This window comes from Sciurus vulgaris (assembly GCF_902686455.1).
Source record: "Sciurus vulgaris genome assembly, chromosome: 2".
Lineage (NCBI taxonomy): Eukaryota > Metazoa > Chordata > Mammalia > Rodentia > Sciuridae > Sciurus > Sciurus vulgaris.
Window position 1 is genome coordinate 143127250 of NC_136462.1, and position 15155 is coordinate 143142404.

Below are 15155 nucleotides of genomic sequence, written 5' to 3' on the forward strand. Positions count from 1 at the left end.
AGTAACTTAATTGCATATTAAGTAGGCTAAACCTCAACGACAAAAATATGCCAAACAAAACAGAACAAAATCTCAAATTTTAAAAAATTTTTGGTAATCCCACAGCAGTTTTACTGATCTCCTTATTCTAGCTCTACCTCAGAATAATAATAGGGTTGAAATAGGGACATTTAATAAGAAGCAATAAAAGAAGAATATCACCACTGCCAAGGCCATTACTCACGTTACTAACACCATAGAAAAAGGAAGCCAGCTATGACGTATCTCATCAAGGAGGTATGGGGAACCACCCCTAATTCAAAAACCTCAAACTCAAAATGTCCCAAATCTAAAACTTGACATGATTTTGCACAAATAGTATGTCAATCTCAAAATAAGTAAATAAATAGTTGCAGCTGTTGGAACACTCTGTATTTCAGATTTCTGGATTAGGGATGCTTAACTAGTAACAATGACAACAACAAACTTGTAAATATTCCAAAAATCTGAAAACTGAACTCTGGAACTCTTACAGTCCCAACCATTTCAGAGAAAGGAGACTGAAGCTGTACACACCATCACCTAAAACAGTGTTTCTTGCCTGAATCTGATTAGGTCTCTAATCTAACAACCAATGTATAGGAGTCCAAGTAGGGAAAAGAAGAACATGTCCAAAGCACCACTGAAACTGTACAAAACTCTGCAGGCAAACTTCTTTAATCCAGCAGGAAGAGAAAACAGAGAGAAACCTATACAACAAAACCAGCTTCAAAGACAAATCAGTTACCTGCCAAGTACAGGGCAATTTGGATGATTTAAACAAACGTTTCTGAGACAATCTGAATGCTGACTAGATATTTGTTTGTATTAAGAAAATGTTTTTCTCCAGACATATGATAATATAATTATGTTTTTGAAAAATTCATCATCTTAGAAATCAAAAAAATTTACAAATAAAATGTCTGAAAATTGCTTCAAAATAAATTCAAAGGATGGGAGACTGGGTGGTGGTAGAGATGAAAAAGAAAGGTCATGTGTTGATAATTACTGAGCAACGGGCACACTGGGAGTCATTCAATCATCCTCTATTTAAGTATATTTTATCTTTTTCATAATGGAAATAAAATCAATTTTTTGAAATTTTCAATTTTGGACCAGATGTGATCAATAAGCACCATTTCAAATCTTATCACTAAGAGATATGACTTGGCACACGTGACTTAATTCTGCTGAGCCTCAATTTCCTCCTCTGTCAAATGGGCATCCTGAAGATAACAGAGTGCTGGCAGACAGTCTGTACTCTCCCAATGGAGACTTCCCATCACACACAGCTTTCTAAAATCACCATCACTGTGGACCACAGGCTCTGGAAGCTAATCTTTCTGACTTTAAATTAAAAGTCTGTGTAATGCTAATAGATTATTTGCTTAACAGTCTCCAGCAGGAGTGAAATGAATTCTTCAAAGAGCATGCTTGTCTTTTGTGTGATGAATAGCAATCTCTTGTTTTCCCTGCTTGGTCTAAACGTTGTGTGTATTGTGCGCTTCCACGCTGAAGACAGGACCAGCGAGACAAACGGCAGATGCACAGAGAGGAACGAGGGATACTTGACAGCAGAGGATCATGCAGGGCTGTCCCTGCTCCATTTGCTGAAGTAAACCCTGTCCCCAGCTATAGCATGTTTTGAAAAAGCTCCTCCCACCCAATCTAGATGTAGCCTGTTTAGAGACCTCCCTTTCCTTTCTGAGACTGGACAGAGGCTTTGTCATGTTCTTTCTTTGCCCCAGTATTGTATCATATCATGGAGCTGCACTGGGTGCCTGTGAAAAATGAGGTTTACACTGGCCTTTCCCCTGAGAACATGCAGAACACTACTTTCCATCTCTTACAGCAGCGGCGATCTGGGAGACAGCATGTCTCCTTGCAAGGGACCGAGTCATTACTCACGCTTATAAAATATTCCTGAGCACATTTGGTCAATATTCCCCAAATCCACATCTACAAATGCACATGTATGCACTGGCCTAGTGTTTTATTTCACCCGCCCTAAGTTTCAAACACTTGGTTTTTATGACCATGGCTGAGGAACACAGTTGTTAGGAATAAATACACCCCTAGAGAAAAGATCCCTAGGCCCAGGTCCCCATCCTGTTCCTTTTTGAGCAAGTTATTCAATCTCCCTGTGTTCTGATTTCTTCCTGTTAAAAGGAGACAATAAATCCTTACTCCAAGGATTGCTTTTGAGAATTACACTAGATTATAAACGTAAATAATTCAGCACGGTTCCTGGTATACTTTAAGTGCTTAATTAATGCTGGCTGATACTACTATTATTCTTACAGACAGACACTAGGTCTGATTTATCCATGTATCCCAACACCTTTCACAGGGATTAGCACAGGTAAGTTCTCAATTAATGTTCATTGAATGAATTCATGGGATATAGACCGTTAAATTTAACATCTATAATTGTTAAAAAGAGGTTAAGTTATTTCAAGAATCTCAAAAATACAATGCAGCAGGCAGAAGGAAAGGACAGGGTAAATCAAGATAAACTTGGGAGGAAAAATCAAGAAGTTAAATTTTGGACTTACCGAGTTTAAGGCACCATGGGACACCCAGGTGGAGATATCTTTTAAAAAGCCAGAAATACATAGCACAGCCATGTTCACATCATCTTTCACAATAACAAAGAGAAGGAAACCCCAGTGTTCACACTCAGTGAGATAAACAAGATATGGTAAATACACATACAATGAAATATCGTTCAACCTTAAAAGGGAAGCAAATGTTGATAAATGCTGAGACACAAATAAACTTTTAGGACAATATGCTAGGTGAAGTAAGCCAGTCACAAAAAGTCAAATACAGTATAATTCCATTTATATGAGGTACTTAAGAGTAGTCAAACATACAGAGACAGAAAGTAGAATAGTGGCCGGGCATGGTGGCACACTCCTATAACCCCCATGACTCAGGAGGCTGAGGCAGGAAGATCAAGTTTGAGGCCAGCCTCAGCAACTTAGGAAGACCCTGCCTCAAAACAAAAAAATAAAAAGAACTGAGGATGTAGCTCAGTCGTAGAGTGACCCTGGGTTTAATCTCTAATATCAAAAATAAAAATTCAAATAAAAAAAAATTAGAATGGTATTTTCTAGGGGCTGGGGAGGAAGGGAATTGTTTAACAGGCAGAGTTTCAGTTTTGCAAAATGAAAAAGTTATTCACAAAGTTGCACACAACTTGAATAACAACACTACTGAAATACGAACTTTAAAATGGTTAATGATAGCATTTTATTATATGCATTTTATCACAATTTTTTAAAAAACTGGCCTGGAAACATGAATCAGGTGACATAAACCAGAGAAGCTCAGTCTGCATCTTCCTGAATTTGCATCAATACTTGTAGATGGAGCCCCTGGTCACTCAGTTTGTGCTCTATGGGTTCTCTTTCCTGGCACCCAGGTGGACCAGACTGTCACTTTTCTAAAAGCCACCAAAAAGCTCTCTGAATGACTTTAGGAAGTGTGCCTTTAACACATGTAGTTAGGAGGGTATCCAGCTACATGGATGCTTTAGTCCCAGCTGTGGTCTAGGAGGTAAAGTCACGCCTGACTTACAGCAGAAGAGCAAGTCAGCTCAACCAAGCCTGGCAGCGAAAACCTCAAGTCCAAGTTGCACAACCATGATGGACAGGCATCCAATTAAATGTTGTGAGGCCTCAAATGTAAACAAAACCATCTGTGAGCCAGTTTCTCTCATTTTACTAAAGTGAGACATTGAAAACAACTCACGTGGTTTTTCTGTAGGAGCGAAGCTTTATCTGATGAGCATTTTAAACATTCCCATAGAACCAGAGCCTGAGAACCCTGGGCTTCTCTTGGCCTAGAAATGCCTCCCACTGCATACATTAGTGCCGCAATGATGAAAGGCCCCAGGTGTGCAGGATACCAAAGGGAGGCATAAATAATTCAGTCACTGGGTGAGTCACTATTGATACTCACTTTATCACAGTTGGGGCGTTATCTTATCCTGGTGGGGGCATAAGCAAGTCAGAGGGTAGGGAAGAGAAAGCACAGTGTGGGAACGATATGGCCCTGGATGATGGAGTCCAGGATTATAACTCAGGCCTTACCAGTCACTGGTGTAGGACCCTGAACAAGTTGTCTACCCTCCCTGCCCCATCAACCTCTAATTTTTGGTAATCGGTGCAATAAGAATAACAACCCCTATCTCCTTGGGCTTTGTGCAAGGGCATGAGAACCCCATAAAAGGGACTTAGTGTATTCAGTGTCTTTATGGTCATTATTCAAATTCACTTGTGCTTAATGCATTTGTCTAAGTAAACAGTTGTTCAATTTTCTCTGTGACAGTAATGGATCCTAAAATTAGACACTTGCTCAGAACCAATAACAATACCAACACTAAAATACAAAATAAAACACACCAACGTGGAAGACCTGGTGTTCTCTGTTCTGCCTGGCAGGCTTTCAATCTTTAGGATCACAGGTATTAACATGTACGTAAGTCAATATGGTGGATCGAACTGGATGGAGGCAAGGTTCTTTGCCCCATGATACAAATGTAGAGACGAGGTCAGAGTAGGCAAAATGATTTAGATCTAATAATAGACACCACTGGGTCTCAAAAGGTTCCAAGTGTCCATACACTATTCCAGAATCTATTAGATCCTTGCTGTGCTAATGAGGCCTCTTGCTGGGAACCCAAATTCCCTTTACAAACTCCATTAACAACCCACAAGGCAGGTGAGCAAACAAAAATGCTCGTAGGGTAATAACATCTTGCCCAGAAAGGGAAGCAGCAAGAAATCACACTCACTGGCATCAAATGCTTAGAACATTGCAGAGAGAAAGCCTTTGCCCTTAGAAACAGATCAGGAGGAGTTAAACACAGAGCCCCTCAGTACCACCCCTCCCCACTCAAAAAGGGAGGTAACAATATAAAAACCATTTTTTATACATTGAAGAGGTCTCTCAGATGCAGCAACTATCCCTCAAAAGTTTTGCCCATCAAAAGTTTGCCCAGTTCACTCATTTCCAGATGATTGTGTAGGTTCCTCACAACTTTCTGTCCTTGTTTCTTCTTGCTCCCAAGGGAATTTTTCTTAGTAAAAAAACATGGAAAGTTTTGACTTTGATAGTTCAGATTCTATTAATGATCCCAGTGCACTTTTAAAAAAATGCTTTTGCCTTTAGAAAAACAACAAAAAAGTTTTGATTTTCCTATCTGTGCATCAGTTCAAACCAGCACAGAAAATTGCTGAATATCACCCAAAACACCCACAGTTAGGCAAAAGAAGGAATGGAAAATTTCAGCCCCAAAGGAATTTCTTGTGGAGAGTGGAAGGGGGGGCATAAAAGAAGAGGGCCAAGGGGTCTTCAATGCCTCTGGGAAGACAGTCTGACTTTTCACCCCCAGTTGTCTAAGTGATGCTCAAATGTTTCCTGTTATAAGTACAGTGGCTCTCTGGGGAGCAAATCAAGTTAAAACCTGAACAGTGAACAACATTCCAGTTCCTAAATGCCATCTGTCACTCTGTACAGCCTATATCATTTCAACCATCTTGGTTTAATCTCATCCAAATTGCCTGTCATGGAGGTCTAGCCAACATTAGCACTTTTGTAGCTTTAACCTTTCGGAGCCTCACTGAGATCTACAAAAACACATATACACGTAAATTTCCATTTAAGTTAAGAAGGATGTGGATCACCCCACCTACTTAAAGCACATCTCGGGACCCCAGCTTCAAGAAGTCCCGTTAGTAGCACTCAATGACTCCTGACATTCTCAAACCACGTTCCTCAATTCCTGCTTTAAAGAAAGCACTTAAGTTTTTTATGAATGTCCATTAGCCACCTAAGGCTTTGGAATCTTCAGGTTGCATCTATTTATGGGCTAAAATAAGTGCATGCATGTGTACACACGCTAAGCTTGGCAGGAATGAAATGGTAAGGCCAAGCTGGGAACGGAGCATATTCATTTAGCTTATTCATTCCTGACAATATGAAGTCATTAGAGGGAGTTAAGGTAGCTCTGGCGATTGCAAGCAAGTAAAGAAGCCAGGGTTGGTTATGTTTCTTCCATTCAATAAACAAAGTCAATTGAGTAGCAGGTTGCACGTGCTCAGTGCTCTCATGCCCACATAAGCAATTTGCTATTAAACACTGTTCCTGCACAAAGCCTGCCAACAGGTTATTTTTAAATATTTTTATTCTTGTATTAATGGATAGGGAAATACTTGTATTAATGGATAGGGAGAAGGGCTGGGGGACATTACTTCTGGCCTCAGGGTCCCAGACTTGCAACTTAAATGGTTATGAAATCGTGAAAAGAAGAACTAAGCCAGAACTTTCAACTTAACCCTTTTTATTCTGTGTACAGGGTCAGGGGTCTTCTGAGTATCACAGTGAATATGTTGGTATTGTGAAAGAGCCAGTACTTAGATCACAGGGCAACTACTTCCCATGAGCTTACCCCTACCTGAAGGTACTTGGTCAAATCTCAAGGCAAAATAACCCAACCCAGCTCCTATATCATATAACAGGGCATTCAAGCATGATGAGGTCCCTGCCTGCTGCAAATATTGTAAAGAATAATTTATGTATTCAGTTACCTGGGATTTTGGGGGTTGGATTCAGCTTCAGATACAGCTGTATCCATGCAGCCCTCTCTTTTTCCCTGTTCAAAAAATATATATATATATATTTTTTTTCTCAGTCTTCATTTTTAGGCAAGTCCTCTGCACATGGCAGCGTTGATGGATATTGGACTGTAGGTAATATTTTATTAAAGTTCTTACAGCTATAGCACAGTCCTAGAAGAGAAGGTGGTCATTTTCTGAGTCCATTTTTCTAATTTCATGGACTCTAATTGGTCTACTCCTTGGGTCAATCACTGTAGACTAGAGTTCTTCTCTGTGTCAAGATGGGCATGCCTGGACCATCTTGCAGATCACTTCTGCAGCCCACAGCAACTACCTGGAATGGAAGAAGCTGTTCCCTAGTGAAAAAACAAGGTGGCTGGATAGACAAAGGTAAATGTCCAAAACAAACATGCTTATGTGAGGCATTTTAACACTTTAACAATGAAGAACTCACCAGACACTAAGCGGAAGGCCATTAACCTCAAACCTCAGCACTAACCACAGCAAATCACAACTCTCTAAAGAAACTAAACTATTCACTTCCATCTGTTCTCACAGAATCCTTCTTGGAGATAAAAGAACAATATAATTTAGAAATTAAAAAAAAAATGCATGTTATGGGGCAGTGGGGGTATCTCAAAAATCTTTTTTATTTAAGAACAATTCCCATGCTTCAGTTGAAAAGAAAATAGGCCTGTATTCACCAGGCAGATGCAGTAAGGAGGCAGTAGTGAAAATGAGTCTTTGACTTTCTTATGGAAGAAAATTCCCATAGAAGCACCCTCACATTTCTCTAGGTTGTCCAGGGCCTCTCTGATCCTATATCCAGTCTATCAAACACTTCAAAGCTATGTTCTAATGTCCCTTGGCAAAAATGCTTTTATGCACACAACACAGGAACAGGCCCCTTGGTTCCTCTGCTATAATGCTCTCTTTGGGGAACCAGTATAGCATTTTTCTTCATCCAGTCACGTTTAGCTTGGAAAATGGGATTCTCATTCTTATAAGGCAGTAGGCAAGGTGTCTGCCAATAGCTCCTGAGGTGCCCAGAGTTCCCTAGTGCCTGCAACGGAGTCCTGTGCTTGTGCCAAAGCCCCCATCCCTTTCCTCAAACCACGTCCCAATGAGTCAGAACCCCATATCAGAGAACACTGCTGATTCTGGCTATGGCATGCACAATGTGCAGCAGCTTTGTTTCCTTCCTTTCTTGTTCTATTTATTTGTTTCTCAAAGGGGACAGGGTACAATCTGAAATTAACAGTCTAAAGCAAAGAGCCCAAAATGGCAATCTACCAATGTTTTAGAGATTACATGAGTTAGTAGCTCTCTTCTTGAAAACTATGATAGTTTGTCTCTCTTAAAAATCTGAAAAAAAAAAAAAAATCTAGAAGATCTGGAAAGACTGACTGTGCATTCCCACTGGCAATGAACAGTTGAGGACAAGGCAAGCACCGCTGGTTCCCCTAAGCTACACAGAGTCTGCTTTGCTCATTTGTTAACCGAGTCCCCCAGCACGCACAAGTGCAATGTCTGAGCAGCAGACGTGGCCCTCCCAGAGCCCATGTGCACAACGCTATTTTGCCTCCATCTATCTTCTGGAAAAAGTCACAGCAAGGCCAAATGGCAGGTTTTCAACTAACACTGAATCTATCTGAACTATGAAGCTTTTAAAGTTTTTAGCAAACATAGATGAGGCTAAAGCCACAAACACATCCATCAACTAAATGCCCAAAGAGCAAATTCTAGCAATTTGAAGACTGATGAAATATTATGCAATTATCCAAAATGATATACATCATTTATGATATAGAAAAAAAAGGTTTTACAGGTTGAGCATCCCTCGTCCAAAAGTTGAAAACCCAAAATGTCCTGAAATTGAAAACTCTTTTGAGTGCCAATGCTCAAAAATTTTCAGATTTTAGAGCAAATAAAATTTTGAATTTTTAGATTTAGGATGCTCACTCAGTAAAGTCTATGTAAATATTTCAAAATCTAAAAAACTCTGAAGTCTGAAAACTTCTGGTCCTGAGCACTACGGATAAAGAATATTCAACAGGTAGCAGACTAACTGACAAAAAGTAGGTTTATGTATAATATGGCCTTAACTAAGTAGAAATATACACAGAAAAAAGGCTGGCATGAAACACACAAATATTGGCAGTAATTTTCTATAGGTGCCTAGATTATAAATTTATGCTTTCTTTTTATGTTTCTGTTTTTTACCAGTATTAATAAAATAATATATATATATATATATTTTTTTTTAAATTGGGCCACTATGCTCCCAAATTAAGAAGCAACATGGTAGAACCCAGAAACCCATTTCATCTATCACATTGGGGTAATGGATATAATCTGGAGCACCTCCAAATTACTAAAAAACAGTTCCCCTGCTGCCTAGAGCGGTACTAATACTTCGTCTACTTTGAGGTGAGCCACAGGCGGGGGCCTGGAGGAAAAGAGTGCCCCACTGGTTTAATTCAGGACTGCAAAGGTTGCTATTCTTGGCTCTGGAAGATGAATTACATCCCAGGCTGAAAATCAGGATTCAACAACTCTTATCAAAGACCTGCCCCCTTACTGCTTACAATCACTATCCATGCCTCAGTTTCTGCATCTAGAAATAGAGATGCTATGATTATAGAGATGATGGGGCAGTTTTCATTGATTTCTGGGTCCCTTCATGTATAGAATACCCAATGCTCAGAGAAAGTGTTGCATGCAAAACCCACCTGGTTTTGCTGATAAAGGCAATGAATTTAGGGCAAGCAGAAACTCATCCTATATCCCAGAGGCAGGTGCATGGAGGGGCCAGGATTCAAATCTCAAAACTGTTGGACTTCAGAGCCCCTCTCAGAGTGACTACAGTAACCCAGGCAGTGAGCACAGCAGAGATTCCAAGAACCATGGGGTGTGAATTATGAGTAGCTACAAATAAACAAAAAACACCTACCAGCTCAGGCAATATGGAGGTGCCAGATAAGAGCCACAGCACGTTTTCTAGCACACTGCTAAAAACACACTGAAAATGGCATGTGACCAGCAGCCAGGGAGAGGGACTGGAACATGGCCAAAACAAATTGACCACTTTTACAGTGTCATTTATTTTAGAAAAAGAAATTAATGAGGGAAACTTCAATATCAATGAAGTTGCAAGAATATAACGAGCTATACTTGCTCCCAGGAGGGATGGCTTTTTAATTATTTTTTCAGAAGAACTGCAGTCACAGTGTGTTTGATCCATATTCGACCCACACTCTTTGGAGAGTTGAAACACATTTTACCCAATGTCAAGTTAAAATAAAAACTCATCAGTAGCAAAATAACTCTTTGCTCCCAGGGCTCAGAAAAGAAATTTGGTTCTCTTTGGTTGCTGGCTGGTATTCTTATGACCTTTGTACTAAACAAACACTTGGCAGATGAAATCTGAGAATAATTTTCTTTGCATCATTAACTATAACATGGAGGGCTGCTCTGGGTTTCAATATAAGTGATAAAGAAAACACGACCCATTCGTGTCTAATATATGTGCTACTCAGCTTGGAGCAATTATTCTGTACAATCAGGCACAATGTGGGCCTCATTCTCCCTAGGAGTGCAGGAGGCCCACCACAAGAAACCCTCCTCAAGGTACCACTTTCCTCTAGCCAGTTCCCCTTCTCTCTGCAGTAGCCACCCTCAGGGAAATCTGTCAGCCATTCTTCTGTCCCTGATGGTACAGTGAATGAAAAACACCTGCACAACTCAAAATCATCTGCTCTCATCTCAATCCTATTCTGTTTTTAAAACTACATCGTATGCATGGGAAAAACTGCAAAGCACTCTATAGGCCCAGACACACACAAATGACAGCAAGTAAAACTTGTGATGCAATGAACTCTATGTATTGTACTAATGTTAACTCCCTGGTGGGAGGGTTGGGGGAGGTGCACAGGCATGTTTGGTCATTTTTGTTTTGCGATGCTGGGGCTCGGAGCATGACAGGCAAGTGCTCTATGGCTGAGCTACATGCCCAGCCCAACTTCCTAGTTTTTATATTGTACTCCAGTTATATATGGTGTTACCATGTGGGAAACTGGATGAAGGGAACAGGGGACTTCCCTGTACTATGCAACAACGTGATTTTAGGATTATTTCAAATTTAAAAGGCTTTTTTAAAAAAGCTTACATCCTTAAATAATTATTTGAGATAGAGTTTTTGAATAGGTCACTAAGGTTAAATCAGATTATGTAGGTGGACCCTGATCCAACCTGACTGGTGTCTTTGGAAAGAAGAGGGAAAGAGGTCCCAAGGTCATATTGGCCCAGAGGGGCGATCATGCAAAGAGGCAGCAAAGGGTGGCCTTCTGCAAGCCAAAGAGAGAGACTTATGAGAAACCAACACTGCAGCCACCTTGATCTTGAACTTCCAGTCTCCAAAACCATAAGAAAATATATTTCTATTGTTTAAGCTGCCCAATATGCAGTGTTTTGGTAGAGCCACCCTAACAAACTAAGACAAGCCCACATCCCCATACATCTGGTTTTGTTTTCTGTCCTTGGCACCCCAGCAAAGGTGTGGCAGAAAACCATTAAGTAAGAAACAAGATCTTAGCACAGAAGAACTAAATTTTAGGAAATCCCTCCTACTGGTGTAAGGCTGGTACTCAGGGAGGTCACTGAAATATAGAAGCCTCAGTAGTTTTCATGGTGGGTCCAAGAAGGTAGAACCAGATGAGAGTGGGGAAAGTGATAAGAAGGCAGATTTCTAACATAACCCAAGGAAAACTTTCAAATGTCTACTGCAATTCAGAAATGGAATGAATGGCCATATGAGACTAGTATCCACACTACTAGAGCAGAAGATGAAAAAAATCAGCTCTCTGTTCCAGAAGTCTAAGCTCTGATTTGCACCCCTGTCTACTCAAAACACTAGGAACCAGGGGTGTGGTCTCCTCACAGAACCCTGACTGGACCCTGGCCCAACTAGCTATGATGACCCTCCTGTCTCTCCATCCTAACCCTTTTCATTCCGATTTTGATGCTCAGTCTCCATACCAACGGCACCTCTTGGATTGAATTTGAGGCACAGTGCTGTCTTCCCACCTTCCCAGCTCCCCAGAATTTTATTTCCTGAAGGCTTCAGGGTGTCTTATGAAATACCCTGACTTGCACCTGACTCTGGACCATCCACCACCCTGGACTCCCACACCCATTCCTGCCTTGGATGCACCTGAAATAAGTAATACTCTCAGACCCAGAGCGCAGCCCCATCCAGATAAGTGATCTTGGGCAAGTTATTTAACCTCGAAGAATCACATTTTACCTACTTCATATTAAATAGCAAAAGTTTTGAAAACTAATTTCCAATAATAAAGAACAATAAATAGTATGCCATATATTCACAAGGGTATACTATGTATGCAGCAATAATGTCACAGGATATTTGGTAACATGATGAAATGCTCATGAAATATTAAAATAAATGAAATTATAAAACATTATTTATTATAAACACTTTTTTTGTAAAAAATATATCAATGCAGAAAATAAGTCTAGAATGACATATACCACAAAACTAGAATTAACTATTCTTTGGTTATTCTATTTTTGTGATGTTGTCAACAGTGAACTTGAAAAACTTTTTAACTAGGAATAAAGTTACTTTAAAAATCTTTACCATTCTTTCACCTCTTTTGTCCTCAAAAGCAAACAAACAAAAAAGGCAATAATCAACTGATGCAGAACTCAAATAAAAGAACACAGTAAAGTAGCCCATTACATCATCCCCTACCCCCCAAAAAACGAATATGACTTGCTGTATTTTGAATTTGGAAAAACAAAAGGACAGCTAAGAAAATTGCACTACAGGAAGGTCACAACATGGAGCTAACTAGAGACATGACTAGACTCCCAAAGGATCAATTGTTGGACCTCAGTGGGGACCAAATGGCTTCCACCAACACCCTGCCCATTCAGTTCCTCTAGGAACAAAAAGTGCCACGTGCCACCCACGAGTCATTATCTGGCCACCCCGTGGGGCTGAGCTCTGCAATGGTGCTGTACTGAAAAGCCTGCCAGCAGAGTTGAGTCCTCATTCATCCGGTTTTGTCCGCTGGTAATAAGCTCCTCTGGCTCCTTCCTGACCCTGGAAAGGACTGACTGCAGAATGGTGGCAGCCAGAGAAGGCCCTTGTGAAGGGCCCACCCAGGAATTCAGGAGTCTGGCAACAGCTGGGCCACAAGAGGCCAAAGAAAATAGTCATTTCAGTGAGACATTATCAACTTCACTCAAGATGGATAACCTCACTTTTCTTTATGTGTTAGGGGTCTCTGACTCAGCCACAAATGAACCCACTGCATCCATCTGGTGATCTACTATGTGGGCAACCCAGAGGCAGGTCTCATCACCAGTGACCTGCAGCCTGGGCAGGGCACACTGCTCATTCTCTTTCCCCCAGCACACTCAAGAAAGGACTGCTTGTGAACAAGTCTTTGTTTTACATGTGCAATATTTACAATCCTTTCGATCCCTAATCCAGTGTCACACTTCAGGCATGTGACCAAATGATTCATAGGCCTCTCTCCAGACCAGCTTTGCAGGAGCTGGAACCAGAGAATACACACATATCATTGTACCCCGATGAATTCACATTTATACCTATGGTCCCAGGTCATTCCTTCGGATGTCCCTCAGTTCTTAGGACATATATTCCTATTGATCCTTCCTGAAACAAAGTTAAGTGGCTTCAGGAACAAGTGCCCAATTAGAGGAGATAAGTGCTAAAGCAGTCTCATGATCACAAACGCTATTTTATGGCTCATATAGTAAATGAATGAACCAGTTATTCTCTGCATATGCTATAGTCTTCCTGGAGAATTTGACCCGTGCATGGAATAAAAATCACCTACTGAGGCCAATCTGTGCAAAAGGTTTACTTTCTACTGTTTCTAATAGGCAGACCCATGAAATCATTTCAGGAAAGACTCAGAGCAGCTATCTCCACAGCTGTACACTGACACATTTTGGAATCTGGTCAGAGAGACAAGAGTCACTAAGATGTCCAAGCACCATACACTCAACAAACTATTTAACTATCATTGAGAAAAACAGAAGTCCAAGTAGAAAGTCGATTAAAACCCTCATCCTACCAAAGACTCACTGCAAATCCCACAGGCCACACCTCATAACTGAACGCCCCTTGCCAAGAATGCTAAGCCATATAGTCCATGCCTCCAACTCCCACAAAGCCGAAACACTTCCTCATCCTAAAGTTTTGCACATACAAGCCAATCTGTGCAGTGGAGAAAATACCAGAGCCTAACTTGTCAGAGTATCCTTCCAAAAAAGGGTTCAGAGACTGCAGCTGCAAGCCTCAAGCAGAGGTGACAGAACCAGTGTGACTTCAGGGGCAATTACTGGGAGAGATTTTTCTACTTGATTCCATCATCAGAGAAATGAACTCAGCTTTTCACTCTCCACTTCCTTCCCTGCACTCTGATTTAACTGCTTGCTATTATTGCTACTAGAAAACAACTCCACTGGGGTCCTAAGGCAACAGCAGTCAAGTTGGAGCCCAGTTGTCTGGCTGGAGCTCAGGCTTTCTTGGCTATATGCTATAGTCCAGGTCCTGGTCTGCAATGGATTCACATGGTGTCTTTCACTCAAACTTTACCAATACCAAAAGCTAAAAGATCACCTCAGTCCCCACTCCCACTGTGTCCCTCCTAACCATAAGAGGGAGCAGTCATCTTTGCTGAGCAGTCCTCTCTCCTACTCCTTGTTTGGTATGTGAGTCACAACTAGGCCACCGGTGCTACAGCCCTGGATGGGGAGAAACACTCTCTACCTTTCCCATCCAGAGCCTCCCTTCACAGGGAGCTGAAACATCCATTTGCCACATAATTGTTCATGAAAGGCCTCCACTTCACATCTGGGACAGAAAGACCCAGAGGAAGATCAGCACTCCAGTGTGTACCCTTTCCAAGTCACTCTACCTCAGAAACCTTGGGCAGCGCCAGGCGTAAGCTTGCAGACATGAAGCTTTATGTTAAATTTGGTTCAAATTCTATTTTAACTTAAACCTACATATTATAATTAACTTTACACCTCAAGGCACACTGCATTCAGGAGGCACAAAGCTTCCCCAGACAGAGTTAATTGTTTCAAAGCTTAGGACTCAGTGACTGGGAATGGGGCAGAACAACACAACAGCTTATACATAGAAGGAAAAATTATACTTGGTGAATAAGAAGATGAAGATGCTCAAGAGAGCAGTCCTCACTTTCCAAATGACCACACAATGGTGCCTGCAAGCAGGGATGAGGACACTAGTCACCACACAAGCAACTTTGCTACATCACTGTTAACCCTAACCTGGAAGTGCTTCTGTCTTACCAGTATAAAATATCAGAAATAAGGACAGTGCAAAATAGTTCTTTTAAATATGCAGATCCTTCATTTCTTCCTAAATATCCAGTTCCTGCCCACACCCATATTATTGAAAACATGATCAGAAATCACTAACTTTGA

General features: G+C 41.0%; 1 protein-coding gene across 1 annotated transcript in view; it reads right to left on the reverse strand.

Moving 5' to 3' along the window:
• SLCO3A1 (solute carrier organic anion transporter family member 3A1) overlaps positions 1–15155 on the reverse strand; it is a 290773-nt gene that overhangs the window by 213205 nt on the left and 62413 nt on the right.